Source organism: Haliaeetus leucocephalus, unplaced genomic scaffold, assembly GCF_000737465.1.
Source record: "Haliaeetus leucocephalus isolate CR32 unplaced genomic scaffold, Haliaeetus_leucocephalus-4.0 Scaffold162, whole genome shotgun sequence".
NCBI classification, from domain to species: domain Eukaryota; kingdom Metazoa; phylum Chordata; class Aves; order Accipitriformes; family Accipitridae; genus Haliaeetus; species Haliaeetus leucocephalus.
The window spans coordinates 4,205,429-4,223,409 of NW_010972598.1; positions in this window are offsets into that span (position 1 = coordinate 4,205,429).

A 17,981-nucleotide genomic window follows, 5' to 3' on the forward strand; every position below is an offset into this window, starting at 1 on the left:
TCATTCTGCAAGCATTTTCTCTTCTTTTGCTGGACCGTGTACAGAGTACATGGCTTATTTTGTCAAATACATAGCTCACTAATAAAGACTGATTTCTTAAAAAATGCTTAATAATTAATGAAAATCAATTGCCCTCCCATGCCCTTTGCAAAAGTTAATTCCTGGGTTGGCAGGACATGCTAATTAAAACAACAAAGCAAATCACAACTCTGTTTTGCTACATTTGTTTTGTATGTAGATGGTTACAATAAATGTTCTCTTAATTCAGGCCACAGTCATAGTGTTGTGGAACTTCTCACTCTAAGTCAAGGTGTGGTTGATAAAGTTGGCACAGAAGGTTAAGAAAGATATGATACCATTGTCATATCAAGTGGAAGGTGATCACAGTTAATTATGAGTAATATACACCCAGCTCTAAGTTACTTGGCATTTCTGTGCACATCGTTAGAGAAGAATCTAATATAAACTCTACCCTGGATTCAGTCTTCCAACATTTAGCGACTACGTGTTCAGAAGATTCCTATAGATACAAAATTTGATTGTGCTGCAGAATTATATTAAGATACATAATTCCATTCCATTTCTTTAGAGAAGACTGGTAAGTGGGTAAGCATCTCAGCACTGTCTTTCTAAACCTGTTTTCAAATCAGCAAGTTCTATCCAGTTCCAGTATCAGGAGAGCCAAAAATGCGTAATTTCCTTATCTGAAGTCACACCTCCAAAGAGACCTTCACTGAAGGTCACTTTGCTCTTGTATTAAGAAAGCTACAGTGAGCATCATATTAAATGTCTATTAAAGAAAAATGTTTATCAAATATTCTTAAATCTTGAATTATGAGATCTCTCAAACTGGTTCATTTCCTCCTATTACCTTCTGAGCATTTTCTCACCTATATGTTATGCAGATGAGGTTTTAGATCATCATAATTTTTTCTGTCAGTCACTGTCAGATTAGAACTGATGAAAGTAATTTATGTTTCAAAGGGCTATAACTGTAGCCTTCAAAAGTTAAGCAAATACATCATTATGTATCCAGATACACTCCTATCCATCTCTCTCCTAACTCTGTGGGACTGTGGGACTGAAAATGTGGGACTGAAAATGTGGGACTGAAAATTCAGGGGTAGAGGCAACACAAAGGTGCTGACAAGAATGTTAGTGTCTTTTAAACATCTCTCTCAAATGCTGACTTACTTAATATCACAGTAAACTAAACAGAGATGAAGATTAAAGAGATTCCAGGAAGACAACTTCAAGCACAGATGTTTAATGCTAAAATGTAATCACTTGTAGGAACTTTTAATCCACTTGGAATCTAAACTCTTGGATAAACTGTGTTTTAAGACATGTAGAAATAGTTGTCTATACATTGGCAATATTAAGTGCATAGGCAAAAGAAGAAAACCTCGTCTTCCACAAAACAGTTATAGGTCTTTGTAATTGATCAAGGTAACACACGTGTTAGTAAACAATAGTGTGTCTGTCATATTCAATGAAACGAGTTTAGCATATACTTGATCTGATTAAAAAAACAGTATCTGTATTCTGCCATAACAAATGAAAGTATTTGATTTAAACTTCATATTCAAAACAACCACAACAGACATAGATTATACAGAACATAGTATAGTCTTGGAAAAAACTCCAGCACAGTTTGGAAGAAAGGGCAATAGCACAGACCTAAAATCCCTGCAGACATTTCCACTGCCAGATACTTTTGTTATTCTTGTTTTGCTGAATAATCATCGCTTTGATACTCATCTGCCAGTTTCCTCCGTGGAAATTGGAAAATTTTAGTATTTCCATCCCAATTCACTATCACCCATAGCAGCCTTCATTAGTAAGCCCAAAGATGCTGCTTCATCTTCTATTTTTCCAGGTTTTGGATATGGAAGAAAGGTATCAAGAGAGTAAGGGAAAGTAGGTGCCAATAACCACACAATTCTGTGCACACAGTGGTGCTGCAGCTTATTATCAAATGCACAAGGCAATGTAAGTCACCATAACAACAATGGAGCACAGTCTCAGATATATCTTCATTTACTGCAAGTAAGAGTGAATCCAACTTGAGAAGCTGTTTGTTTAGTTTAGGTACTTTAATGGATGATTCTTCCATCCATTCTCATCCTTCAGTTCAGAGTCTGATCTACTTCGTAACACTCTTGGGAATTTGGAAGCACGGTTATCTCCATCCCACAAATGGGGAGGTAAGGAGCAAGGAGGATACTGCCTACCTACAATAACAGAGTATGCCTACAGGACAGCAGAAATGGTACTTGGATTGCTAAACTGATAACGTGAGTCAGAAAGCTATTCTCCTTCCCAAGTTTGCAAATGAACTTGCTGAAGGCAATTTGGAGCTAAGGCTAATGTAACAAGCCATATACAGTCCTTTAAGATTATGACCAAGTACCATCTTCAAGTAATCCATTAATCCTCATAAATCTTTATGCGTCAGCCAGTACACCAGTTCATAGTTTTAAAGATACCGTACCTTCCAGCAAAAAGATACTCTGCTTTGTGTTACGTCAGATACCTGCACTGACTCAAACAGCATGAGCTTTTGATAAGCACACTACTGCATTTATCATTCTGATTCTTCAAGAAGCATTCTTAAAAAACAGGTACATGTTATCTATGCCACAAAGCCCTATTTATTTTTTAAACATCCAATTTTGAAAAATCAAGGACAGTTATTGAACAAACAGCAGCACACAGCAGATTCTTAATTATATCTATTCATCATGGGCTACTTAATTATTTTCAGGAAATCTTTATACTCACAGAAACTAAACAAATAACTAAATGATTTAGCAGAGGACCCAGTAACTAAAAAAAAAACCAAAACCAAACAGCAACGAAAAAAACCCACCTTTAACAGCACTGTAACACTTGCTACAGTTAAAAATTACTTCTAAAACCAAAATGCTGCCAGCAATAACCATAAACTGGCAAACTGCACGCTCAGAACTGCATTCCAGAAGACCCAATTAATGAGGGAAGAGCATGGCTTTGCTGTCAAGGCACAATATTAAAACAGCGAGTTCCCAAAGCTCCTTAATAGCACTTACTTTCATCTACAGAGACTATTTGACTTTTCTGTGAAATCCACTCAAATCTCCTAAGATTACATGAAATATATACTACCCAGTCAAGAAAAAGGTTAGTTTCTCATGTAAAAATGTGGTCATGTTATGTTCCAACATGAATGTTTCTAGGTATATTTTTCCATGATCCGCAATTTCAAGTTATGACCAAATAAAACATATATATACACACACACACATACATATACACACACATATATATGTATTTCCTTGTAACAGATAGCGTTACTCTGTCCTATTAAACCCTGAAAACTGATACCTCCTGTGTAATGTCAGTTTTGACTAACCCTTAACCTTCTCAATATGTTAATTCTATTAATGGACTAAAACTGGCTGGCTGAATTGCCACAGGTAGGTATCATCTACACTGCTATAGCTGTTAGCACCTCTTCAATATGGACATAGCTGTGATTCTGAGGGCGGAATATTTGCATTGTGGCATTTTTCTGGAAATCTGCAAGTTGGTGGTTTGTTTGGGGTTTTTTAATATTTTTTCATGGGTTGTTTTTTTATTTATTCTCCACACTGCAGTACCTTAAACTTTTAATAATTACACATACTTTTAAAACTTCTGAATTCATATCTGATACTGGTTTAGTAGGGAGTCAAAGGATAGAAAAAGATTGCATAATTTATTTATTTGCATTCTTTAAGAATGCAAAAAATAATTTCCTACTGTATGTCTTTCCCTATTTTACAGTCTATGCCATTACTACCTCCAAATCTTTTATTTTAACCATGGAAGAAAAGCACAATATTGGAGCTTCTAGTACTGCTAAAAATCTCTGCAGGAAAAGTTGATGATAAATGAAGTAGCAATACACCACAAGTAATACATTTATTTAGAAACACAGCATGTGCTTCAGCCCAAGGTGCTTCAGCTCATTATGTTATGACCTTGACATCTGCATTTTGCTTCCATTTCAGGACAAAAATAGGTGACATTTTTCAGGTATTTTCCTTGATTTTATATCTTATATTTTACCCCTTTGCAGAGAATGCAGCAAATAAATCATGAACTATTACTAATTTAAATAATTTGCTGTGCTTTTCCTAATCTGACCCATGATACATAATTACCTCCCTTAAAGATTTAATGCCGACTCTGTTTCTACTGCTCCATGACAGTATACCAATTCGGAAACTGCATACGGAACAGAGAATGTCACACTTGCAAAATTAAGCATTCAAAGGTTAAAACAGGTAAGTTATGCTTATACATTCGAACTCACTTCTACCACTGTTTTATATGTCAAATACCGCACTTAGTGGAATGTTCCCATCAACTTCCATATGCTATCAATCAGGATCTCAGCACAGACTTTAATAGCTCAATCTTTAATAGCTTCCTCAAACTCCACATATGCACAGTTCTGCTTCACTGCATCCCATTTACTGTTCAGCTGTGCAACTGAACTGTGCAATGAGCATAGGTGCCACACATACTTTAAAAGTAGATTTACAAATAGAAATTTAGCCTGTACAAACTGCTTTCTGCCTAAGGAAACTGTAGAATACTTCTTGACTTACGAACTTTACTTCAACTTCCCTTTGCCTCGTTGGGATAAGCACTAGATTAGCATTAGATTAATGTAGAATAAAAGTTTGTAACTCCTATGGGCCATCAAGTACAAGACTTGCACCGTTACTGGAAACCATTTGCTGATAGAATAATAGGATCCACAAATCAATCCCCTAAGATGACCCTAGCGATGTGACCTGCCAAAAAAAAAAAAAAAAAAAATCAAATGTAACTATTTTTTATGCTAGGCATCTGAGTAACACACACCAATTGGTAGGTAAGACTACTTTCAGTGTTGATGGAAGCTCTACTACTCGCTGCCCCAGAGCCTCTTTATTTCTGTGCTTTGGAAGAAGGTAAAAAGCAACAATGCAGAAGTAACAAATTCAGATGGCACTTTTCCTTCTCCAAATCCCTGCCGACAACCAACAGAAGCCTTGATGAATAGGATTTATTAAACACCATGTACATAACATGCAGTAACTATGATCAACAGTGATTAAATATCTTTTCAACACTCCTACAGGAGATACCAACAAAACAAATGCTCAGAGGGCAGCACTACTTACTTTAACTGCTAATTCTATTCTTGACTGATCAACCAATGTCTTCAACAAACTACCAAACTCTATTTTGAAATACCACCCTATTAGGGAGATGACTCTAGAGCTTCTGACATCTGAACACAAAGGAAGCCTGTGACAGTAGTAAGAAAACTTCTGATTACTGTATCTGAGCTTGAACCCCAACTCCACTATCTTATTGCTAGCTGTTGTAATAGTTAACAGTAAAATAATAATAGTAATGTCATTGGCCAGTGGGAATTAGTGTTCAGACTCCCTTAAGGGAGAACAACCTATAAGGAACTGAAAACAACCTTAGCGCAGTGCACATCCCTTAGGTAGGGACGCAGGATAAAAAGCAATGAAAAGACAGCAGTGCTGTAGAGAAGGATCTGCTGGTTACAGTGAATCAAATGCTGATCACAGTCAACACCACCAAGCAGGTGTTTAGAAGCCAAAAAGCTGGGCTAACTGGGAAAGAAGTGCATGTGACTAAAGAGTAGTGATACTTTGACTTTACAGTCAACACTGGTAAGGCTTCAGCTGAAGTGAAATGGCCATTTTGACCCTTCGTTTCAAATAAAGAATGGACAGAGAACAGCAAGACTGATGATACCTAGAAAAAAAACAGGAAAGATCCAGAAAAACTGTTGGTATGCAGTCTGCTTAGACTGTAGGAAAACATGGCAACAATGTCAAGTATATGATATTGTTGTCAATAAAACATGGAATAAAGGGAAGGTAATACTGTTCCTCATTGCATTAACAAAATTAGTATTAGACAGTTGGTGAAAAGTTTTCTGAGGATAGCAAAGCATTTTCACAAACCTGTTCAGAAGCTTCATCATTATATGACCATAAAAAAAGCTCAAGAAAACCTCTGTCAGAAGGATTTATGCATAGCTGAACTTGCCTTAGGATGAGAAGGAAGAGAGATGACTTTTCTGGTCACACAATCCTAAATAGTCTGGACACATTTTACTGTACATGTTTTAGTTTTATCCTGTAGGAGGAGTAATTTCATAAGAATTCAACATTATTCCAACGGAATTATCCTTTGAGACAGAAAACCCCATGCAGAACAGATGGAATTCCAGAGAACCAGACTAGCTGGTAGTTCTCAATACAGTACTATGAAGCAGGCTCTAGTACAATAACCATGTTATCTCCCCCTCCTTCCCCAAAAAGCTCTAACCTAGTCAACAGAATAATTTTGCAAGATTACAGCAAAGTCATGGTGATCTGCAGTACTAAAGACACATGGCAGAAAAAGAAAAAAAGAAGAAGAAAAAAAACAAAACACGAACAAAAAAACCTATCTGGAGTCATGTAGATTCATATGCAGCACTTGTCAGAGAAAGCCTTCACTTTTCACAAAGCAATCACTAGGTACAAGGCAAAAAATTGTTACGCGCCACTTCAATACAGTGATGCTACATGGCAGAGCAGAGTTTAGGTAGGACTTCTGCATCAATACTGAGCAGTGTCTCAGGCACAGTGCACATCCCAGTCTACAGGTTCCACAGTCACCAGAGGGAAAAGACGCACACAATCAGAAGGCAATGAACAAATCTGAATGAGTGGCTCCAGCACACTCAGGTAACAAGAGCAACTTCTGTGCTCTGCAAAGTGCTTCATGGAGAAACAAATGTACTACTGAGTTTGATCTGACTGGGCACTGCAGTGATACTGTAGGTGTCTGTACGTTTCAACTGCACGTACCAACCACCTCCTGAAATAAACTGCTTACTAGTGATATAAACATGAACACAACACTGAAAACAGATGTACTGTCTATGTGTAATCTCAAAGCTTCCTCTTCTGGCTCTTTATTCCACCGAGTCAGCATGAAACGGTGTCAAATTTGGTTTCAGCACGCAATGGTCTTGTGTACGCATGTGCTAGTATGCTCTTGATTGAGTTCTACTAAAAATATGTCTGCAAATGAACATATTTCCAATTGCGATGACTCATTTTATTATTTCTCACCAATTAGCTTCTGTGGTCCTACAATCCTAAAAAAATGCCAAGTTCAGCTGTCAGTGTCTAATAATAAATTTATCTGTCTGTAACCAGAGCTAGTAACGGCTAACTCTGCATCCGACACAGTCGACAGAGGAGTGGTGGAAAACATCTGCAATGAAGTATGAATACCAAATTAAACACAAAACAGCTGGTGGGCTGATTTCAGCTTCTTAACAGCCCCAGTATGTCAAATTTATCTCTGATGTAATTCTACTTATTTTAGGAATTTGATAAGAATTCTATTCTTACTCAGTAATTCCAGGCGATGTCTCTTCTGCAATCAAAGGTGTGATTACAGCATGGGACATATCTATGCTATATTTGATCTTGCTGGTGCGAGTAACAGTACCAGTAAAGACAGAGGTGAGAGCATGCTAGAAAAGGTGTCCACAAGATTCTGCAGGCAAACACAAGATTATATCTATAATCTGTGTCAGGCATTTAACAAGCTGCCTCTAAACGAATGCCAAGTCATCTTATAAGCCCATGGTGCTCAGTCCAAGCTAATAAATCCAGACTCTCACCAGAATCTCAAAGTGCTGTATCTGAAAATAATCACCAAAGGGTTTTAGCTTTACAATGCTTTTCTGAGAAAGAGTTCTTTCATCTCAGCTGGAGAACGGAGGCACATGTTAAAATAAATAATTTGTTCAAGTTCACACAATACTTAGACTGAAACTGAACCATTCCTTTTTGTGTATTCCTCCTACCCTACTAACAGGTTCCACAGCAAGAAGGCTCTATCAACACACCTCTCTCATGGACAAGGCCCTCTCACTCCAGCTCAGACTGTGAAAACCTCCCCTCTGCATCATCCCTTTCATGCAAGAATACATGAGAAAAGTTCATCAGCCCTCAGTCTCGTACCTTGCGAGCAGGCTCAGGAGGCTAAATCAGTAATATGACCATCTGCTTGAGTTTGCACATTCAATCCTAGATGACTTTCTCTTCCGTTAATCTTTTTTCAACAGTATTTCTTGAATCATTCCACTCCAGCGCTCTGCCAGACTGATATTTTGCAGCTGCCCAATCAATCATGCAACCTTTCCTCTCTAATTCCCAAAGACTCACCTGCCACTGTGGTTTTTTTATTTTTGGAGCAAGGTTAAAGATTCATTTTAATCTTCATCTATTTCAGCCATGTAATGCTCTGTCAGTATTTCTCCCTGCTTTCATTCTGAAGCTGCTCTAACTTATGAGATTCACCCTTTCACTTCACACATTTCCTATGCAATGCTTTCTTGTCACCATGAGAGTCTACCACCTTTCTGAATTCTTCCTTCTTAGACTAATTCCGTTTTGAAAAATTCCCTCAGACTGCTGTTCACAACTTCTTCTCTGAGCATCTTTGATTATGCTCTGTTCTTTCCTGCAGACCATTAATGAAATTATTAAGACAAGATGTGGTACCTTCCCATGAACAACTCTGAAAGGGCTATTTCCAACATCTAATTTCTACCCAGCTTAAAATGCCACAAAAGGGCCATCATACAGCTGGAGCTGTATCATATTATGAAACCCCAAGCAATCATAACACTGAAAACCCAGTTCCTAGACACCTTCACTACATAAGCAAGCATAAAGGAGATTTTCAGCGTCCCATTAAAGAGATTGGTTGTCCCTTCAAAAAAGGGACCAATATCCAATCTACCCAATGTCTCCAAACAGTGCTGCTGTTCTACATTTATCTCTTCTTAACCCACCCCAACATACCTATTTCTCAAAACATCAATGTAAAAAATAAAAACTGTAGCAGTCTTAAAACACTAAACCGCAAACTTTATATCTAAACAACTACAGTGCCTAGATATCAGGAAATAATTGCATTCTGCAGGGACAGTGCAGCTGAGGGGAAGAACACTAAATTGAAAGAAGTGGCAGATGGATTTTGTTCCCAGATCTCCCACCAAACTTTTATAATTTATTAGTCAAGTTATTCCCCTGTGCTTACGCCCCTTTTCCCACACCTTTTTGGCTGCATTTGTTTAGACTCAAAATTCTCCCAGGCAAGACTATTCCAAATTCAGTTTTGAGATAAATTATACTGTTAATAAGCACAAGATTACATACATGCTGTAACAGGAAACAAACAAAAACTTATAAGTAACATGAAATGTTTTGTTTGTTGGATTTGGGTTTTTTTCCATCAAGAGTGAGTTTAAGCAGCAGCTACAGACCATTTCAGAACTACCCAGTGGTCCAGACACATAGCCCCCCAAGAAGGCACTGAAAACTTGCACATCCACATTTTTACTCAAAAAAAAAAAAGGCGCCTCCATAAGCACAGTGCTAGAAAAAATATACAATACAATAAACCGGCTGGAAGTCTGCTTGGTGGCTTTATCTGCAGAGCCCTGGGAATGGGCAGCAATGAATAGGTCAGGTACTTGGTTCAACAGGCTGCCTGTGGCCCACAGCTGAGAACTCTTTCCTCTGTTTAGCAGAAATGTCATCAGGTTTGAACAGTAATCATGTTTTGCAAAATCATGATATTGGAAACTTACTGTTCATCTCTTCAACAGGTAAAGAAGATAAAAAGAAGCAGCAGGACAAGTGGGGACTGAGATATTCAGAGAGCAATGATCAGTGATTTTGACTGCTCCCAGTGATCCAAGTCAAAGCTACATACAGCAGGAGAAAACCAGGTACAGACCACCACTCTTCCCTGAATATGAAACACTTTTTATGGGTTGATTTTTTAATTTCTTATCTATCCACCTCTAAAAAAAAATCCATGGCATTTGCCTCTGGATTTCGAGACATGTCTTGGGAAATTAATCCTCTCAGCTGTATTCTCTGTTACTCCCCCACTTTCCTAAGCTCACCACTCCCATGATGACCTATTCTTCCTATCTCACACAACACTACATTCTTTTCTTCTTCCCCTTATAGTCTTTCTTCCATTGATCATACCTCCTGCTTTCAGCCTTCCATTCCCCATCCTACAATCCTTTGTTCACATCCCACCTTCCGGCCCTGACACCACTACACTGTACCCAGATGTGTCCAGTACTTCTCTGCCCTCCTCCCACACCCAACTCCTGCTTTCAGGTCTCCTCCCTGGCCACCAGAACAACCCTTGAAAAGGCCTCAGGATGAGCCTCCTACCAAGATGTACTATTTCCCTTCCTCCTTCCCCTCTGTTTAGTGAGCACAAGTACTTCCTTGAGGGATGCTGCCAGCTCCACATTCAGGAGAGCTTTCAGCCTTTCTGCTAGAGAGAGCTGCAGGAGCAGTGGTGTCCCCAGAGCAGGCAAGGGGATGCAGGTCACGGTAAGCATCCTAGGAAAGCCACAGCCCACCCGAGGGCAGGAATTCCCCGCTTTCACTGGTTGACCTGCTTCTGCACCCACCCTGTGCCAACTGGGATTGAGCTCAGTACCTCGTGACAGGTAAAGGGAACACTACTTCAAGCAACAGAGCATTCTGGCTGAACAGCTGCAATGGAGCAGTTGGAAGTAATAAGTCTTTACAGAGAAAAAATTTAGACACACTTCTTCAGTTTAAAAAGCCTCTCTGATCTCCCCTCTGCCTCAGTTCTAACAATGCAAATACTTGGCCACACTGAGCAGTGGGAAGAAAGGAAAGGAGGCTTGGTAGCCCTTTCTACATATCCAGGGATGTCACAGAAACAGACATTTGATGATTTTTTGCAAGGGTATCTTCAAAAAAAACCCTCAGCATTCAAGAAAGAAAAAGAAAGCAAAGAAAAAGATCAAGGGTCCTTTCCCATTAAGCTGCAGTACGTGACTTCAGCATCCTAACACCACAAGAAAGTTAAAATACCAAACAGAAGATGAGAAGCTGCCTGATCTTGATCACATTTAAGAACAGATCATTATACCTAGCACGCTGCAGTTTATACGCATATTATGTAACAAAAATAAAATAATTTCTATTTTGCAGGAGGGTGTCCTACCCATACTACCAGCTGCCAGTCAAAGCAGCAGCGCTGGGATAACCAAGGACGTTAAGCCTTAGCTAATCCTGGGAAGGTTGAGAGGGTCATTTTTTTGTTGCTAGACATTTTCAGTCCTAGCGACGGTACTCTGCTTTACAAAACAAGTGTTACGAGCAAAACATTCCTCAAGCAAGGAACCACAGATTGCATTGACAATTCTTGTTAACTTTACCCAAATTTAGAATCATAGTAGTTAAGCCATATTTATTCTGAAACTTTAATCAAGTCACAGTATGACAAACCACACTGTTAAGAGTGTGCTTCATGGGAAAGGTGTTCTAGACAATAGTAATTGTGCATTTTATTTAACTTGCCAGCTCTACTTTTACCTCACTTCTATGATAAAAGAAAACTTGAAAAATATTTTGGTTTTAAAATTAAGCTTCAAACCATTGTTATGTAATCCATAAAACTGCCCTGATATGTCGTCCTAGGAAAAGTATAATGCCATTAACTAACAAATCTTCATTTCATTTGACACATCACAAGACATACCATGATCACACAGGGCTTACTTGGCAACAGCTGCCCCTCAGAAGCACCCCCTAAACTGTTAAACAATGTGTCATTTACCTTGTGTAATTTAAAAAAGAACACCTACAGAGGGTGTAAAGTGACAGAAGTCTTTCCTAAATGTAGTAGATGCATTTAGGCAAGGTGCTACAATAATCCCAAAATATTTTGCCAGGAGTCAAGTGTTCTAGCTGGCCGCTGTGCTTGCTTTTTCTGAAACTAATAGGTTACTTCTTGGCAACTCCTAAACCGTTGTTGAATGGGGAATGGGGCAGGAGGGAGGATCTGTGGCATCCTGAAATACAGACACATCTCAAAACAAGCATCAGTACACTGAATATCAAAACACCTGAACAGTTCTTATCCTGACTGCATTATTTCCTCCTCAAACAGAACACATGAAACACTGAATTTTTTATTTTACACTGAAGCTGCCACGCAGGGTCTGCCAATGGTCAGACTTCTGCTGCGGAATTTAGGTCCAGATCATCAAGCAGCCACATATCCATGAGTTTTAGCGAGCATGGGATACTCCTCCATACTTTACCAAGTGCTGCAGCTTGCTACTACTCAATCAGTACTTGAAAATATCAAAGAGAATGCCTCCTCCAGAGAAAAATACACTATAAATTTTATAGCAATTGTCTTGTCATTCCATTTGCATTCTTTTTCATAGACTGAAAAATAATATTAGTATAAAAAGACTGAAATATTCAGCGCAATAGTATATGCTGGATTGACAAATTCTGCATAAGAAATCAAAGCACACTGCAGTAGAAGATTTGGTTATTAAAGACTCTGTGCAGGTATTAACAGAACATTAAGTACATCCCAATGCATTCTGTGCTAAGCCTGTCTTTTGAAATAGTAAAAATTTATGGGTACCTAAAATCATTTCTCTTTACCCCACTTGCAGGATACTCTTAATTTTTAATCATTTATCTTGAGTCCTTCATAGTCTTACTGCGGTGCTGAACAGTTCATAGAAAAGCTGTGAGATTCAACTAGCACACTGTATATTGCAGCAACTGCTAACCAAGAAAAATTAAGGAATCTTCAGATACACGGAAAAATGGCTTTCTATCACCAGGTTCTCATGCCAGCAGGTAATTCTTCACAGATTTTAATCAGATGCAATGACAGAAGGCTGCAGTGAACTGTGAATCCCAAAAATATGTTATTAAGCAGGTGCAAAAATATCTTTCAAGCTTATGTACATGTCACAACGTAACGCTCAGAGACAGTCCGATTTTTATTTCCTGTTTCTTCCCCTGAACAAACTCACAGCTATCATAAATGAACCAGTGAAATGGAAAATTATCACCAAGAATATTGAAACAGCAGGAGTATCTTTCAACTGTTTCTACTCTTTCACCAGCAAATGTTTCAACACACAAAATTACACAGAAGCACAAACTTAAACATTATAAACCACAAATTTATATTTGTATACTAATTTTTTGTTCTTCCATATATATAATTTTACATGACATAGGATAAATGTATGCTTCACTCTGCTCCCAATTAAGAAAAAGGGCAAAACCCAAACATCAACAAACTCTTGGCATGTTTGTTTATACAGTGGAATTAATGGTTCTGTAATTATATGAAAAAAGTACATTTTCCCAAACAAACAAATGTTGAAAGTAGGTTCATCACAGCTGAAAATACAAATTCTCAAATACTGATTTCGTGATCACATGCTAAACTCCATTTTTCCCACTCTTATTTACAGTAAGAAATTGTCATTGCTTCCACTGTACTTTGAGAGTACTGAGACAGTAAAAAGTATGTTATCATATGAGCTGCACCTGATAATAGAAGGCCTCCCAGAAATCTGTCAGAATTGCTACTGAAGAAGAGAGCAAAATTAACATTTTTATTTCCATTATAAAGCTATAGGTATAGCCTGTTTTTCACAAGCTGCTATTTATCAAGTGCCACCCTTGCTAAAAATTGCACCATTACATTAACTGTAAAACAGAGAATTCTGAGAAAAAGAAAAGAACATTTTAACCAGGGAGGTGGATTCAGAATAATGGTTTCACCTGATCCAAAAAAAATCAAGAGTGGAATTTTTAATGCTGGGGGGGGGAGGTTTGCTGGTTTTCTGCATATGTTACATGACTAAAGAGCTGTATTTTAATACCTTTTAAATTTAATACTTAATGTGATATATGTCTAAATCACAGAACTTAATATATTACCTTGCCTATTTATTACAGCGATTATCACTTTGCATCACCATCTTTTATTCTTTCATGCATGTCAGCTGATGGTTAACATCTACTGTTAAAACACAGGTGTAATTCACAGTCCCATGAAAGCTTTCACATTGGCTCAAACACAGTACATGCACATAACTTCATTTTGGGTCATGATTATATTTCAGTGCTTGCCCTTTAAATTCACTACTTTTAGTGTTTATTTAAACAACTTTCAAGCACAGCAGCAAAGCTAGGCTGATAACCATCTGTATATCAAAGAAGCTAAGAACCATGAGCTTTTACGTGTTTCTTTTGGCTCTACTGAGCCCCTCTGGCTCACTGAGCTTCTGCAAACCATTTAGACTAGGATGCATCACACCTAACTTAAGGCACCTAAAATTCACTCACCTAAGTCAATTTAGCTACCATCTGTCATTTACATCTACTCAGCCTCAGCTCCCTTTACAGCCAATGGCAGGAGACTGGTTTTCCAGAAAGCAAGGCACCTTCCTGTGAAACCAGAATTTAATACAGCCATGATGAACTGCCCTCTGCAGGCATCTCCTCCCCTCCTTGGAGTCTGCAATAATCAGCTTAGGGTGGCGTGACCGACACTTGGGTGTCCCAGTTTAGGTGAGATGAATCCCAGCCTCAGCATGCTCATAGCAGCTTGCCCAATGGTAAAGAGGCAACACAGAAACATTTGTCTTCTACAGAACAGTCTCATGTTTTCAGTGAAGTGGCAGCATGAAAACTCAAAATAGCTCAAGGCATCAAATTTAAAGAAATTTAGGCAAGCTTTGCATGACTATTGAAATTACAGCTATGTCTGAAATAACAACAAACAAATAGCACTGTGGACGGGGGCTTCACATTCTTTCACTGCCCATTGCCTTAGCCAAATTACATAAAAACTGAGGAAAGGAGAACACCTTGGCATACTAATTTCAACCTAAATCACATGCACAGCTCGGTATTAAAAACAAACTGTCAACTGGTCATTGGAGCTCTATTTACCACCTGAGTCCTCAGTCACAAGATCAGCTGCTCCCCAGTTTCTGTATTAACTTAGAAGTGTGTGCATGGAACACCTTCAGCCCCCCAACTGCTGAGGGGTAGCTGACAGAAACCTCAGCTGACATGAGTCATGAGCCAGCCATCTCTCCACTGCTCCACCAGCTGCTCCAAAACATTTAGATGGAGCAGGAAAAGCTAATGAAAATTCTGGGCTTGGTAAGCCCGAAGCATGATAGAGCATACTGTTAGCATTACAGCATACAGACCACTGAACAAAATTTATGCATGCATACATACATACACACCCATCAGTATCAAGTCAGTATTACTGGTAGTTAAAAGTTAAAATGCAAGGTTTCTGGTTTTACTTGGCCTCCAGCTCCCTTATCTTAAGTAAGTATCCCCCTCATCTTAAGTAGCAATTAGACATCAAAAAATTTTGTCTTTTCCCCACATGCGGTCATAAATTTTAAGAATATTTATGGCTAGGTAGAGATTTTCACGACCCTTGCTGAGTGGGCCATTGATCTCAATACTGCAGATGTAAAAAAAAAAAAAAAAAATTAAAAAAATCTCTTTAGAAAGCAAGACATATAGGTAAGGGCAGATAACTTCAACCACAAACTTTGCTTGCATAAATATAGCATATTGTCTACTTCAATACTGCTGTCATTTTAGATTCATTCTAAAGGCCATGTTTACTACTAAACTAGAAAGATGTTGAAAATCAAAGGAGAGCAAAGCCTACAGAATGAAATGATACAGGCCTCTTTGTACCTTACCACTTGAAAACACTACAGCATGCAGGAATTAAACCAGTTTAAAGCAGAAGGTCACTAGCATAGCATAGCCAACTGTAACGAACAACCACTGACCTTAGTACTTAAGAAAGGAAATGCTGCAACAGTTGTGTGAGAAACTACAAGTTAATTGACAAGATACTTCTCTGCTATGGGTAACAAATCCATGAAGGAAAATTTGACATCATCTAATAAGAATAACTTTTTTTTCTTCTTTTCTTCTTCCAAGATAAACATTTATCTGTTATAAAAATCTCTGCTAAAATAAGCAAAGAAAACCAAAAAGATTTATGTCCAGGGCACCACTACAGAAATCGAAAGCTTAGCCATTGTCATCAGTAGGAATGTCTGGTAGTAAAAACACTAGGAGAGAGTCCAGCACAGCAGACACTTAACACTTACACAGTTAAGTATATAGTGGAGGACCAGATTACTTGCTAAGAATAAAGTCATTGAAACAAAAAGGGATCTACAACACTTGAACACTTGCTGTGCTGTTGTCCCCTCTACTTCAACCTCCCCAACTTTGAAAGAGTAAATCCTTCTGTATATGCCTCCCCAAAATCATCATAGATTCCTGGCTGGTCACTTCATTTCCATAGTAATAAACTGAATTAAGAGTTTGTATAGCTTGTCACATTGATTACTGCAGTTAAGGATGCAAACCTGTAGTATTTGCGTTTGAATTGTTCTGAAAGGAGTCATTTTTGAGCTGAAATGCTCAGGCTCAGTCTTTACTCAAAGACAAACTTGTAAGGATGTTTTTAAGATGACTTTGTAAGACCTGAAAGCCTGAAATCTTTCACACACACTTAACTAGGAAATTAAAGCATATATAGATGGAGTGATAAGAATACAGAGGCAGAATCACAAACTGCAAAAATAAAACTGCACAGATGTTCCAGCTCTCATTTTTGGCTTTCTCAAGAAATGTTTACATTAATAATATATCATTGTAAGACTGATTATATTTACTTTATGACATGCTGAGAGCTTTCTGGAAGGTGGTGGTTTTGGCAGAAACACATTGCACTGTACCATATTGCTAACGGTAGCCAGAACCTAGCAAAATCAGACTTAAATCATTACTAAAATAGATAATACCAAATTGAAAGTAATCAAGGTGTGTCTTAACAAGACACATTTTACTCAAAAAAAAAAAATTTACAATAATATGTTTATTTTAGTGGCCTAGAGAATCTCTTCTGGTGACTGCATCTGTTTCATTTACCCAGACGGGCCTACACAGCTGTTCAGTTCCATTTAGCAGCTTGAAAAAAAAGGGAGCAAAGTCAACAATAAAAGCAAAATCTGAAGAGTTTCTGGGGTCTCTCTGACTCGTGGCCTGTACACAGCCAAACTGTATTAGTTTGCTTTTCAGTGGTAGGCTTTGTTTTGCCAAATAAAATACATGCACATCTGAAGGAAATGACGACGTACATTGGAGGTATCAAATCTGCATCAGAAATTGATTGGGGTTTTGTGCATGTAAAACTGTTTGTCATTTGTGGCTAGTTCTGTCGAAACAAAATAAAATCATGCACAAACACCACAGCTTTTTAAATTACTACAAGTTAAGTTGGGGTTGGTGGGGAGGATTGTCCTTCAACATTCAACTCCCTTTAATTTTTGCAATTAGATATGCTATCTAGACCTTCATTATAGGAAGGCATCCTCTCAAAATATTATTTTTCTAATAATATTTACACAAATACAGAATGCTTTAAAAAATCCTGAAGTGTATACCTATGTGGCTTCACCATAAGCAAAATATTTTCTTAAGAAAACCAACCAAACAAAATTTTTTAGGCTTTATAGTGTTCTCCTCCAAAATATATGATTCAGTGTTCTTGGCCTTATCTCCAAAGGCCTAAACCAAGTTTTTTCAACCCCCCCTCTTGTGTTGCTCCCCCCTTTTATTCCCAAGTCATGAAACAACACGGGACATACATTAAGTCTAGAGTTTTTAAGACAGAGAAAAACATAATCAGATCAGCAACATTTCCCAGAAACAGAGCTAAGTAACTGCAATTTTAATTAGAGGTGCATTTAATTGTAGCATTCTGATCTAAAAGCAAATAGATCTTACAAACACACTCGGAAGCACAAGGACAATAAGAATAAAGGTTCCTATAAAGCCTATGCTAAGAAATAACACATACAGTAGTGCTGAACACCCTTGCCTGAAATGGAATGGCACTGTACAGCACTTGCTGCAAAGCTTAATGATGCTAAACATACCAGCTCTTGTTTTGTCCTCTGTTTA